At 35.9% G+C, this 15,058-nt stretch overlaps 1 non-coding gene across 1 annotated transcript; it reads right to left on the reverse strand.

Annotated features, from left to right (window-relative positions):
• Nucleotides 1–12,654: 12,654 nt before the first annotated feature.
• Nucleotides 12,655–12,762, reverse strand: LOC148556226 (small nucleolar RNA R71). Its single transcript, XR_015886801.1, has one exon. It is a non-coding gene; the product is annotated as a small nucleolar RNA R71 (small nucleolar RNA).
• Nucleotides 12,763–15,058: the final 2,296 nt, after the last annotated feature.

Below are 15,058 nucleotides of genomic sequence, written 5' to 3' on the forward strand. Positions count from 1 at the left end.
AAATCGGTTTAACCGGATTCACGATTTACTAGTTCAACTTAGCACCAGCACTCTCTGATGATTTTAGCAATGCTAAGGCCTCATCATACATGTTCTATTCACATATTAAATATGTTACTAGTGTCATTTATTCTAGTATCTCAGAAATGAATTTTTAGAGATGTTTTTACGAGTGTTCCGATACATCTAGTTTTAGTAGTTATACACGTGTGATATTTTAATATTATTTTAATCCACCTCCAAGTCAACCAATCAGAGTTCACCCTACACCACCAAGACCCCCAAGGATGTTTTATTTTCACCTTGTGGCCGAAAATAGGAAGAGAGAAAAAGAGAGAAAAGTTCTTAGTTCCAAATCTTCAAAACTTGATTTCTGCTGAACTAAAAGTCAAATCAAAATTTCAATCCGACCAAAATGATCCTCTCTTCTTTCTCCACATAATCATATAACATATCAAGGCTGGAAATAAGGTGAGATGGCTGTCTCCCTCCCTCTTCAATTCGGTTTTCAAGGAGAACCATGCAAAACATGTGTTTTCTTGATGTTCTTCCTTAGATCTCTTGCTTAGATTGACTTGTGAGCCAAGAATCTTCAATTCTTAGCACTTTTAAGGTGAGGAATCCCTTCCTAACATGTTGATTAAGGTTTGGTCAGTTGAGATTTATGGATTCAAAGTTGTTCTTGATGTGTTTTAGGAGGAAAAAGTGCAAAAGGAACACCAAAAAGCATAACCGGATTTGAGGCAGCAAATCAAGGTAGGGTTTGGTAAAATTAATCTTGATTAATTGTGTTTGAGTTGTGTGATTATGATATGGTTTGGTTATGCTTGAAATTGATTGCTTATATGAGTTATTCTTGGTGAAAGTTTGTTGAGATTTTGATGAAATTTGATGATATTCAAGCTATGAAACATGTTCTTGAGTGTAGCTGGAAAAACGAACCCTAACCCTTAAATTGGGGTTGAATTTGTGTTGTAATCAAGGGAAAAATATGGGATTTTAGTGGTGATAAACCCCAATTTTGTAGTTTATCTTGTGCTTATTTTAGGGGATTTTATCACCTTTTCCCACATTTATTCAATGAAATAGCATGGTTTTGTAATTCTCCCTTGATTTGTGCTTAAATGTGAAAACATGCTTTTTAGGCCCTAAAATAGCTAAATTTAATTCACTTTAATTCCATTCGATGCCTTGATATGTTTGTTGAGTAATTTCATGTTCATAAGGCAAGTATCAAATGGAAAAAGTGAGGAGAAAAGCATGCAAAGTGGGAGAACTCATGAAGAATGAAGGAACCGTAAAGCTGTCAAGCCTGACCTCTTCGCACTCAAACGACCATAACTTGAGCTACAGAGGTCCAAATGAGGCGGTTTCAGTTGCGTTGGAAAGCTAACATCCGGGGCTTCGAAATGATATAAAGTTTGCCATATGTTGCTTCGCGTTCAGGGGCGCGCACGCGCACTTTGCGTGCGCGCGCCGATGCAGTCTTTGGCCCACTTTATTGAAATCGCCCCCAGCGATTTTGCACCTCATTTTGGGTCCAATCCAACTCATTTCTGATGCTATTGAACCCAAGGATTGAAGGGGGAAAGGAAGCAAGTAGTCATAGTTTTAGTTTTCATCATGTTTTAGGTTAGAATTCTAGAGAGAGAAGCTCTCCCTTCTCTCTAGAATTTAGGATAGTTTAGGTTTAATTTTCTTAAATCCAAGTTTTAATTCTTGTTTGATTTAGTTTCTCCTTTTAATTTCTTGTTGTTACATCTCTACTCTTCTAGTTTTTACTTGCCATTTCCTTTATTTTGTCCTCTTTTATGTTTATGAACTCTTGTTGGATTTGGATTTTTCTTTAATGAGATTTGATGTTTGATGTGCTTTTGATGTTGATTTGAGTTGTTGATTTACTTTTCTTGCAATTGGTAGTTGGTAGATTTTATTATTCTTGCACATTTACTATGCTTTCCTTTTATGCCTTCCAAGTGTTTGATAGAATGCTTGGAAGGATGTTAGAGTAGATTTTGAGCATTCTTGGCTTGGAAAGAGTGATTGGGCAATCTTGAGTTATGAAAACCCAACTTATGTTGGTGATCTAGAGTTGTTAGCTAGTATTGTTTCCATTGATGCTAATCTTTTGCTAATTTAATTAGTGAGTTGATTAGGACTTTTGGAATATTGTTTCCATTGACGCTAATCTTTTGCTAATTTAATTAGTAAGTTGGTTAGGACTTTTGGATTGAGATTAGCTAGTCTCGTTAGACGTTCTCCCTATTTGTTGGAGTTGACGTAATGAGATAAATTCTTGTTTATGTTTGTGATATGATTAATTAGTCTTGTTTGACATTCTTCCGATGTGTGAGTTAACTAAATAAGATGAATTAATCATGCATGACTAGGATAGAAAACCTATGATCTCAATCCATTGCCATGAATGTCTCTCTTTATTACTTGCTTTCTTTAATTACTTTCTCAATTTACTTTTCTTGTCTTTTTATTTTATTGCCCCTCTAATCAACCAAAAACTCCCTTGCCCCTTCATAGCCAATAATTGACTACTTCATTATAACTCTTTGTGAGACGACCCGGAGTCTAAATACTCCGGTTAATTCTTATTTGGGGATTGTTAATTGTGACAACCTAAATTTTTGCATGAGAGGATTATTGATTGGTTTGGAAACTATACTTTACAACGAGAATTCATTCAATTGAGAAAATTCTAAACCACACAAAAGTTCTCCTCATCAAGTGGCTGCAATTTTATTTTGAATTTTGATAAAAATCCGTTACTGAAAAGATTGAAAAACGGGTGAAAACAAAGAAAGAATCTGAAAAATTTACGAAGAACACGAAGAACACTTTGAGTGTGGTGAAGAAAAATGAAAAATAGGCTTTTGATTCATAAAAGGGTAAGGAAGTAAATATTTTAATGTTTGGGGGGTTATTTTGTAATTTGCAAAAGTTAGGGTGGTTAAAGTAGAAATATTAAAAGTTACGAGTGGTAAAAAGTGAATATTAAAGGTTAGAAGGTAAAAAGGGGTAATTTTTGAAAATATATTAATAAAATAATAAATAATAATATTTAATTAAAAATAATATTTTAATAAAAATAATAAAATAATGCAGAAAAGGCAGTTTTTCAGAAAAGCTTTAGAAAGACAACTTTAAGCGCAGAATCTCATAGTTACCTTCATAATACACTTAGGGAGTGGTAATAACATATTTGTGAGGAAAAGATAAACGAAAGATAAAGAGTTGAAGAAAAGATAAAAATCGAAGAAAAAAGTCTGTAAAGTTTTAATGACAGAAACTAACAGAGATTAGTAAACGAACTAGGAGCAACACAGTTAGTTCTTGAGTTGCGCATAGGGCTAAGTATAATATGAAAAGTTAAACTGTTTCAGTATAGACTTAATGAACCTATACTTGGGATAGGCTAACTATTAATACCGAAATTTACATGAGCAATAAATACATACGTTAAACCGAAAAACGAGAGCAACGTAAAGAGACTAAGAGAAAATAGTAAACATAGTAGAGCAAAGCAACTAAGAGAAAAGAATAATATGAGCAGAGTAAAGAGATAAAGAGAGAAGAGCAGTAAAACCCACGAATTGATAATCATTGTTTACGGGAATAACCTATGAACTGCTGATAATCTTTGATCTCGGGGAAACCCATGGACTAAGGGTCATTGTTTCATTATGTATTGATCTCAGGGAAACCCACGAAATGAGGATCGTTGTTTGTTTTGTATTAATCTCGGGGAGACCCACGAACTGAGGATCGTGTTTTGTTTGTGTGTTGATCTCGGGGACGCCCACAAACTGAGGGTCACTGTTTCCCCTTGTGCGTATACTAAGGGGTCGAGCCTTGCACTAACTGCCAGTAGTCACGAAGGAGTGGTATTCTTAACCACTGTCACGTATGCACGAAGGACACAATGGGAAGCCATATCTAGGACTAGTTCCTAGGTAATGTCGGGATGTAGGGTGTAAACCGACACGTGAGCTCATGGCCTGCATAGGACAGACATGCATCATATTTGGTTGAGCATTTCCTTTATTATGATTGTTGAATGAATGTATGCTTTGTTTATTTGTATTCTATTCTCTGTGTCTATGTCTTATTTTCTTATATTCTTTTGTTCATGTTTTGCTTTCTGTTTTCTCTATTTTCTCTATTTATCTGTTTCTTCTATTTACTACTTCTCTGTATTTTGCTAATCATCTGCTAAATAATACAGAATTAATGAACTTAACTAATAACTCCGGCCCTACTAAGAACTTCCCAGTTCTTACCCCTTCTCTCTCCCTTCCCCCTCCAGATGGAAGCATGAGTACCCTTCCGTAGTTCACTGACGATAGTTTGCAAAAAGGATTCGGCTCTAGGTAGTCTTCTGAGTCTAGGGTGAATCTCGTTCTCTATTTATATGTATATACTGTGAGACCAGCCAACGTCTGCACCCCATTTGTACATGAACTTTAACCTAAATCTTGTGTACAAGACTCTTGTTATGTGGCTACCTGATGAGGTACCAGAGAGACGTCATATGGCAAGTCTGATCGTGCAGAGGAGTAGTAGATGATGTTCCACCTGACTTGAGTTTTGAAGACTTAGAACGTACTTAGTAGTTTAAAGGGACTAGGTGAGCATAGATTCTAGGCTAGCCTGGGCGCCAGCTTAGGGACTTCTTGAATAGGTCAGGGCCTGGGATGTTGTCTGTATATATATGTATATAGTTATTACCTAGCTATATATAGGGGTGTTCTAACTAAAAGTCTATACTCTAATTAAGGCTGGATCACGAATGTTATCAACTGCTTGAGATATATTTATGCGTGGTGGTTTATAACTATTTTATCTATTACTATTTGTGAACTGATTATGAATGATTCTGTTTATTAATCCAAACGTTTTCAAAAAAAAAAGTACCTCAAAAAATAACTATGCTTTCTAATAACGAATCAGCTCATATAATAAATAATAGATAACAATTAGGAAGACAAGTTGGTAGCGCTCAGTTTCTAGTATGATCATGACGTACCAGAAATTGGGTCGTTACAGAGTTCATGAATCATCTAATCACCTTGGCCCTATGTATTCATATATGTTCTTGGGAGGTTGATTTACTTTTAAGCAAGTAGATAGAAGCATTTGTATTAGTTGCATCCATGTAGGTAAATTGCATTTCATAAACCTCATTCTCCTATGTTCTTTGGTCTTTTGATTTTTAGCATGAGGACATGCTTAGTTTAAGTGTGGGGAGGTTTGATAAACCCCAATTTTGTGGTTCATCTTGTGTAGAATTTGGAGTGTTTTATCAATATTTTAAACGTTTATTCATATAAATTGCCAGGTTTTGTGTGTCATTCCTAATTTTGCTTCATGATTTAAAACATGCTTCTTTAACCCTAAAAATGCCAAATTTTAATCCTCTTCTATTACCATTTGATGCCATGATTTGTTTATTAAGTAGAAAGGAAGCATACACAAGTGAAAGGGACATGAGGAATGAAGCTTTGGAGGATTGGTGGCAACGCGCACACGTGGCTAACGCGCACGCGTGGCCGCATGTAGCTAGGACTGGCGCGCAAAGGCCGATTTGCATAGGTTAGGAATTTTGATTATCAAAATGGAATTGGCATTGTAAGTATAGTCCTAACCCAACAAATTGACCATCAATCAAATATTATCACAATTCAAACCAAAATATAAACCGAGAGTATTGAGCTCCCGGGTCGTCTTTCCTGAAGTTGCAATTAAGTGTCATATCATTGGCTATGAGAGAAAGCATGGGGAATTGGGAATAAAAGCAAGAGAGAGCAAGCAATATAAATGGCAAGAAGTTAAAATGCAAGAAAGTAAAAGTCAAAGCAAGTAAAAGCAATGAAAATGGAAATTAAATGCTAAAAAGGACATTAGGCAAGAAGTGGGTAATCTAGGTTTTCTATCCTAGTTATGGACCACAGACATGGCAATTGTGTGGAATCAATCCAAATTAGTCAATCCTCCTTGAGAATAAGTCAAAAGAGTGTAATTGATCTCAATCCATAAGTCCTAGTCAACTCACTAATTACTTAGTGAAAGACTAGCGTCAATGGAAACCAAACTAATTAACCATTCTCACACAATGCGGAATGGACATCCACAACTCAATTCCACCCAAACACCCAATTTCTCAACCAAGAGTGTGAAAACTAAACATGCAAGAAATTAAACATCAAAGCAATAAAAGTCAAAGCAATTAGATGCAAGGAAAGGAAACTTCAAATGCAAGAAATCTCTTGGCAAGTAATTGAGAACTAAGGCTACCTATCCTAGCTATTGACCACAAACACATGATGATTATGAAGAGTTAATCCTACTTAGTCAACCTTACATTGAAGATAAGTTAAATAGGCATAGTTAATTTCAATCACTAAGTCCTATGTCAATACTAGGGGTCACATAGAGTCAAGGAAGACCAAATCAACTAACTACTCTAATATATCAAACAAGAATGGACATCAATGACTCAAGGATCACCAAAGTCATCAATTCCAAGCCAAGAGTGTAGAAAAACTAAGTGAAAACTAAGCCAAGCATTTTATAAAACACTTGGTGTGCATGAAAATAAAATAAATTCTAAAACTACCAAAGCAAGAAAGTAACAATAACAACTAGAGAAAGCAATAAATGACATGGAAACATAAATTTGTATTAATTAAAATTAAAATGTAACAAGAGTGTCATAAAACATAAAAATAAAGGAAATACAAGAGAAATGAAGAAGAACAAAGATGCAATAACAATAAATGACAAGGAAAAGTAAATAGAAACAAGAATTAAAAGTAGAAATTACAAGAATTTAAACTAAATAATCCTAATTCTAGAGAGAGGGGGAAGCTTCTCTCTCTAGAGAACTACACTAAAACATGATAAAATCTAACCCTAATTGACCCCCCTTTGTTTCCACTTGAATTGGGGTTGAAATATCTTCAGAAATGGATTTGACTGGGTTCTGGAGGCCCAAAATCTGCCCCCAGCGATTTACATTAATGAGCTGACGTAATTCGGGTCACGCGTACGCGTGGATCACGCGTATGCGTGGGTCACGCGTACGCGTCACTGCGCAAAATTCACTCCCACGCATACGTGTGGGTCATGCGTATGCGTCGCTCGTAAATCCTTCTTGTGCATACGCACGAGCACTTGTGCGTACGCACGGGTGCTGGAACTTCCAAACTCTATTTCTTCATGGTTTCTTCCCTTTTGCATGCTCTTTTCCTCACTTCTTCAACCCATACTTGCTTTGGAAAACTGAAATCACTCAACAAACACACCATGGCATCATATCGAATTAAAGTGAATAAAAATTGACTAAATTAAGCACAAAAGAGCATGTTTTCACTTTCAAGCACAATTTAGGGAGAAAACACAAAAGCATGCTATATAGATGAATAAATGTGGGTTTATGTGTTGAAATCCACTCAAATCAAACCAAAATATATCGTAAAATATGGACTCATCAATTCCTCCACACTTAAACAATAGCATGTCCTCATGCTAAACACAACCAAAGGAGATGAATGAAGGGGTAAATGACTTATTCAATGCATCTACCTACATGCATGTATACTATATACTATATATATATATATATATATATATATATATATATATATATATATATATATATATATATAATGTCCTATTGATTTGGTGAAAACAAACAATCAAATTCCAAGAAAGAGTATGGACATATAGGGCTAAGTAAAGAAGTAGCTTAATGCAACCAAAATCTAAAGAATTTATTCACTCATCAGAATGAAGCAACTTGCAAGAATGCATGATAAGAAAGGTGGAGACATAGAATTGAGTAATTGAACCCTCACTAGGTGTGTATACACTCTCAACGCTCGGTGTTTAGGGTCAATTCACTCAAGTCTCCTCTAATCATGCTTTCAAGGATTTACTTTTCATCTAACAATCAACAAATATGTGATGTATGAATGCAATTATCATGAAGATTTATTAGGGTTGTAATGGGGTTAGGGTTAAGGTGGGATACATATGGCTAAGTGGACTAAAAAATTGGATCTTTGATTAGCTCAAGTATCTCACTCAACCTATATCAACCAAATCACAAAAATACATTATAACCACCCATTACTTCTTTTCACACATATTCGTGCCTTAGTTTCTATTCAAAACACATATGCATTCCTTATTCATTTTTTTCTTTTCTTTGGGACAACCTTTGTCCTATCTTATTACTATATTTTTTTTCTATCATTTTATTTTTTCTTTTCTATTTTCCCTTTTTTTTTCTATGACAAATGCATATGGTTAAAGTAAATTGATACATGAATGTGTACCCATTTTTCCCAAATTTTTCAATAAGTACCCAAAACATAATTTTTCTCTACCAATGCTTCCCAAAAATTCTCCCACACTTAAATGACACACACTCCTCAACCTAAGCCAATCAAGGATACAATCCAAGGTAAATTCATGGTTTTTCGCTCAAGGTTGTGATGTGCTAACAATTAGAACAAAGGGGATTAAAAAGCTCAAAAGGGGTTAACAAGGGTAGATGCAAGGATAGGTCCATATGGGTGATGAGCGGATAATTTATATGCTTTCTAGCATTATTTTTAGTATGTTTTTAGTAGAATTTGGTTACTTTAGGGATGTTTTCATTATTTTTTATGTTAAATTCACATTTCTGGACTTTACTATGATTTTGTGTATTTTTCTATGATTTCAGGTATTTTCTGGCTGAAATTGAGGGACTTGAGCAAAAATCAGATTCAGAGGTTGAAGAAGGACTGCTGATGCTGTTGGATTCTAACCTTCCTGCACTCAAAATAGATTTTCTGGAGCTACAGAACTCAAAATGGCGCGCTTCTAATTGTGTTGGAAAGTGGATATCCAGGGCTTTCCAGCAATATATAATAGTCCATACTTTGCCCAAGTTTAGACGACGCAAACTGGCGTTCAACGCCAGCTCTCTGCCCAATTCTGGCGTCCAGCGCCAGAAACAAGTTGCAAAGTGGAGTTCAACACCCAAACTGGCACAAAAGCTGGCGTTCAACTCCAAGAATGACCTCTCCACGTGTAGACTTTAAAGCTCAGCCCAAGCACACACCAAGTGGGCCCTGGAAGTGGATTTATGCATCAATTACTTACTTCTGTAAACCCTAGTAGCTAGTTTATTATAAATAGGACTTTTTACTATCATCTTGGGAATCATCTTTGGATTATCTTTTGATCATTTGTAGATCTCTAGACCTCCATGGGAGGCTGGCCACTCGGCCATGCCTACCTTCTATTCACTTATGTATTTTCATACGGTAGAGTTTCTGCACTCCATAGATTAAGGTGTGGAGCTCTGCTGTTCCTCAAAGATTAATGCAAAGTACTACTGTTTTTCTATTCAATTCAACTTATCTCACTTCTAAGATATTCATTTGCACTTCAACCTGAACGTGATGAACGTGACAATCATCATCATTCCCTATGAACGCGTGCCTGACAACCACTTCCGTTCTACCTTAGATTGAATGAGTATCTCTTAGATCTCTTAATCAGAATCTTCGTGGTGTAAGCTAGATTGATGGCGGCATTCATGAGAATCCGGAAAGTCTAAACCTTGTCTGTGGTATTCCGTGTAGGATTCAGGGATTGAATGACTGTGACGAGCTTCAAACTCGCGAGTGCTGGGCGTAGTGACAGACGCAAAAGGAGGGTGAATCCTATTCTAGTATGATCGAGAACCTCAGATGATTAGCCGTGCTGTGACAGAGCATTTGGACCATTTTCACAAGAGGAGGAGATGTAACCATTGACAACGGTGATGCCCTTGCATAAAGCCAGCCATGGAAAGGAGTAAGACTGATTGGATGAAGACAGCGGGAAAGAAGAGATTCAGAGGAACGAAAGCATCTCTACACGCTTATCTGAAATTCTCACCAATGAATTACATAAGTGTTTCTATCCCTATTTTCTTTTTAATTAGTATTATTTTCGAAAACTCCATAATCAATTATTATCCGCCTGACTGAGATTTACAAGGTGACCATAGCTTGCTTCATACCAACAATCTCCGTGGGATCGACCCTTACTCACGTAAGGTTTATTACTTGGACGACCCAGTGCACTTGCTGGTTAGTTGTATCGAAGTTGTGACAAATTATGAATTGAGATTAGAGCACCAAGTTTTTGGAGCCATTACTAGAGATCACAATTTCGTGCACCAAGTTTTTGGCGCCGTTGCCGGGGATTGTTCGAATTTGGACAACTGACGGTTCATCTTGTTACTCAGATTAGGTAATTTTCTTTTTGTTTTATTTTCAAAAATTTAAAAAAAAAATCTTTCAAAAATTTCTCCTTTGTTTTCGAAAAAAAATTCTAAAATAAAAATGTTTTCAAAAATATATTTTTCTTTAGAATTTTTAAGAATGAATTCTAGAGTTTCATGAAGCATGTTGAAGCATGGCTGGCTATAAAACCATGTCTAAATTCTTTTGGACAGAGGTTTTGGATTAAAATTGAATGAATTACTCCCATATTCATGCTAAAGCTTGACTGGCTATTAAGCCATGTCTAACCCTCAGATTGGAGCTTTAGATTAAGATTGTAAGATTCTTGGAATTCATATTAAAAATTTTGGAATCCTTATTTTTCTTTTTCAAAATGATTTTCGAAAAAAATTAAAAGAAAATACAAAAAAAATCATAAAATCAAAAAAATCAAAAAAAATATTTTTGTGTTTCTTGTTTGAGTCATGTGTCATGTTATAAGTTTGGTGTCAATTGCATGTTTTAAAATTTGCATAAAATTTTTGAAAAACTCATGCATTCATGGTGTTCTTCATGATCTTCAAGTTGTTCTTGGTAAGTCTTCTTGTTTGATCTTGATGTTTTCTTGTTTTGCATATTTTCTTGTTTTACATGTGCATTTTTGCATCCATAGAGTCTAAACATGAAAGATTTCTAAGTTTGGTGTCTTGCATGTTTTCTTTGCATTAAAAATTTTTCAAAAATATGTTCTTGATGTTCATCATGATCTTCAAAGTATTCTTGGTATTCATCTTGACATTCATAGCATTCTTGCATGCATTCCTTGTTTGATCCAAAAAGAAAAGAGAAAAACATGAAAATGATGTTTTAATTTTTTCTCTCTCATCTTTAAAAATTTAAAAAATAAAAAAAATATCTTTCTCTTTTTCTCTCTCAAAATTTCGAAAATTAGATTTGATTCTTTCAAAAATTTTTAAAAATCTAGTTGTTTCTCATGAGTCAAATCAAATTTTCAATTTAAAAATCTTATCTTTTTCAAAATCTTTTTCAAAACTCAAATCTTTTTCATTTTTCTTAGCTATTTTCAAAAATTTTAAAAATATTTTTCAAAAATCTTTTTTCTTATTTTTATATCAAATTTTCGAAAATAACAATAACAATTATTGTTTTGATTCAAAAATTTCAAGTTTGTTACTTGCTTGTTAAGAAAGATTCAAACTTTGAGTTCTAGAATCATATCTTGTGATTTCTTGTGAATCAAGTCATTAATTGTGATTTTAAAAATCAAATCTTTTTCAAAAACTAATTTCAATCATATCTTTTCAAAAATATCTTCTTATCTTATCTTTTTCAAAAATTTGATTTCAAAATATATTTTCTAACATCCTAACTTCTTATCTTTTCAAAAATTTGTTTCAACTAACTAACTAACTTTTTGTTTGTTTCTTATCTTTTTCAAAACTACCTAACTAACTCTCTCTCTCTAATTTTCGAAAATATCTTCCCTCTTTTTCAAAAATTTCTTTTTAATTAACTAATTATTTTAATTTTTGATTTTAATTTTTGAAAACTAACCTTTTTTCAAAAACTATTTTCGAAAATCACTAATCCTTTTTCAAAAATAATTTTCGAGAATGCTTCTCCCTCATCTCCTTCTAATTATTTATTCATCTACTAACACTTCTCTTCATCTCACATCACTGCTCCTATCCTTACCCTTGTGTTTGGATTCTTCATTCTTCTTCACCCCTATTACTTTTCTTCTTCTACTAACAATAAGGAACCTCTTTACTGTGACATAGAGGATTCCTCTTCTTTTCTTGTTCTCTTCTCTTTCTTATGAGCAGGAACAAGGAAAAAGGCATTCTTGTTGAAGCTGATCCAGAACCTGAAAGGACTCTGAAGAGGAAACTAAGAGAAGCTAAATTACAACAAATCCAGAGACAACCTTATTGAAAATTTCGAACAAGTAAAGGAGATGGCAGCCGAACCCAACAACAATAATGCAAGGAGAATGCTTGGTGACTTTACTGCACCTAATTCCAATTTACATGAAAGAAGCATCTCCATTCCTACCATTGGAGCAAACAACTTTGAGCTGAAACCTCAATTAGTTTCTCTGATGCAGCAGAACTGCAAGTTTCATGGACTTCCATCTGAAGATCCTTTTCAGTTCTTAACTGAATTCTTGTAGATATGTGATACTGTTAAGACTAATGGAGTAGATCCTGAAGTCTACAGGCTCATGCTTTTCCCTTTTGCTGTAAGAGACAGGGCTAGAGTATGGTTGGACTCTCAACCTAAGAATAGCCTGAACTCTTGGGATAAGCTGGTCAAGGCTTTCTTAGCCAAGTTCTTTCCTCCTCAAAAGATGAGTAAGCTTAGAGTGGATCTTCAGACCTTCAGACAGAAAGAAGGTGAATCCCTCTATGAAGCTTGGGAGAGATACAAAGGACTGACCAAAAAGTGTCCTTCTGACATGCTTCCAGAATGGACCATCATGGATATATTCTATGATGGTCTGTCTGAATTAGCTAAGATGTCATTGGATACTTCTGCAGGTGGATCCATTCACCTAAAGAAAACGCCTGCAGAAGCTCAAAGAACTCATTGACATGGTTACTAATAACCAGTTCATGTACACTTCTGAGAGGAATCCTGTGAATAATGGGACGCCTATGAAGAAGGGAGTTCTTGAAATTGATACTCTGAATGCCATATTGGCTCAGAAAAAAATATTGACTCAGCAAGTCAATATGATTTCTCAGAGTCTGAACGGAATGCAACCTGCATCCAACAGTACTCAAGAGGCATCTCCTGAAGAAGAAGCTTATGATCCTGAGATCCCTGCAATAGCAGAGGTGAATTACTTAGGTGAACCTTATGGAAACACCTATAATCCATCATGGAAAAATCATCCAAATCTCTCATGGAAGGATCAACAAAAGCCTCAACAAGGCTTTAATAATGGTAGAAGATACAAGTTTAACAATAGTAAACCTTTTCCATCATCCACTCAGCAACTGACAGAGAACTCTGAACAAAATACTTCTAATCTAGCAAACTTAGTCTCTGATCTATCTAAGGCCACTGTGAGTTTCATGAATGAAACAAGATCCTCCATTAGAAATTTGGAAGCACAAATGGGCCAGCTGAGTAAAAGGATCACTGAAATTCCTCCTACTACTCTCCCAAGCAATACAGAAGAAAATCCAAAAGGAGAGTGCAAGGCCATTGAATTGATCACCATGGCCGAACCTGTAAAGGAAGGAGAGGACGTGAATCCCAGTGAGGAAGACCTCCTGGGACGTCCAGTGATCAATAAGGAGTTTCCCTCTGAGGAACCAAAAGAATCTGAGGCTCAACTAGAGACCATAGAGATTCCATTAAACCTCCTTATACCATTCATGAGCTCTGATGAGTATTCCTCTTCTGAAGAGAATGAGGATGTCACTGAGGAGCAAGTCACCAAGTACCTTGGTGCAATCATGAAGCTGAATGCCAAATTATTTGGTATTGAAACTTGGGAAGATGAACCTCCCTTGTTCACCAATGAACTAAGTGATCTGGATCAACTGACATTGCCTTAGAAGAAACAGGATCCTGGAAAGTTCTTAATACCTTGTATCATAGGCACCATGATCTTTAAGGCTCTGTGTGACCTTGGTTCAGGAATAAACCTCATGCCCCTCTCTGTAATAGAGAAACTGGGAATCTTTGGGGTGTAAGCCACTAAAATCTCATTAGAGATGGCAGACAATTCAAGAAAACAGGCTTATGGACAAGTAGAGGACGTGTTAGTAAAGGTTGAAGGCCTTTACATCCCTACTGATTTCATAGTCCTAGATACTGGGAAAGATGAGGATGAATTCATCATCCTTGGAAGACCCTTCCTAGCCACAGCAAGAGCTGTGATTGATGTGGACAGAGGAGAATTGATCCTTCAAATAAATGAGGACAACCTTGTGTTTACAACTCAAGGATCTCTCTCTGCATCCATGGAGAGGAAGCATAAAGAGCTTCTCTCAAAGCAGAGTCAAACAAAGCCCCCACAATCAAACTCTAAGTTTGGTGTTGGGAGGCCACAACCAAACTCTAAGTTTGGTGTCAAACCCCCATATCCAAACTCTAAGTTTGGTGTTGGGAGGTCTCAATAAAACTCTGCACATCTGTGAGGCTCCATGAGAGCCCACTGTCAAGCTATTGACATTAAAGAAGCTCTTGTTGGGAGGCAACCCAATGTTTATTTATCTAATTTTCATTGTTTTTCATGTTTTATTAGGTTCATGATCATGTGGAGTCACAAAATAAATATAAAAATTGAAAACAGAATCAAAAACAGCAGAGAAAAATCACACCCTGGAGGAAGACCTTACTGGCGTTTAAACGCCAGTAAGAAGCATGTTTTAGGCGTTCAACGCCAGAACAGAGCATGGTTCTGGCGCTGAACGCCAGAAATGGGCAGCATCTGGGCATTTGAATGCCAGAAATGCACCCTGGAGAAGAGCTGGCGCTGAACGCCCAGAACAAGCATGGTTCTGGCGTTCAACGCCAGAAATGGGCAACAAATGGGCGTTCAACGCCCAAAACAAGCACCAATCTGGCGCTGAACGCCCAGAGTTGTGTGCAAGGGCATTTTGCATGCCTAATTCGGTGCAAGGTTGTAAATCCTTGAACACCTCAGGATCTGTGGACCCCACAGGATCCCCACCTACCTCCACTTACTTCTTCTCACCCCTCTTTCACACAATCCCATAAACACTCTTCCCCAAAACCCTTCA

This window comes from Arachis ipaensis, chromosome B6, assembly GCF_059453495.1.
Source record: "Arachis ipaensis isolate K30076 ecotype BB chromosome B6, ASM5945349v1, whole genome shotgun sequence".
In the NCBI taxonomy this organism is placed as follows: domain Eukaryota; kingdom Viridiplantae; phylum Streptophyta; class Magnoliopsida; order Fabales; family Fabaceae; genus Arachis; species Arachis ipaensis.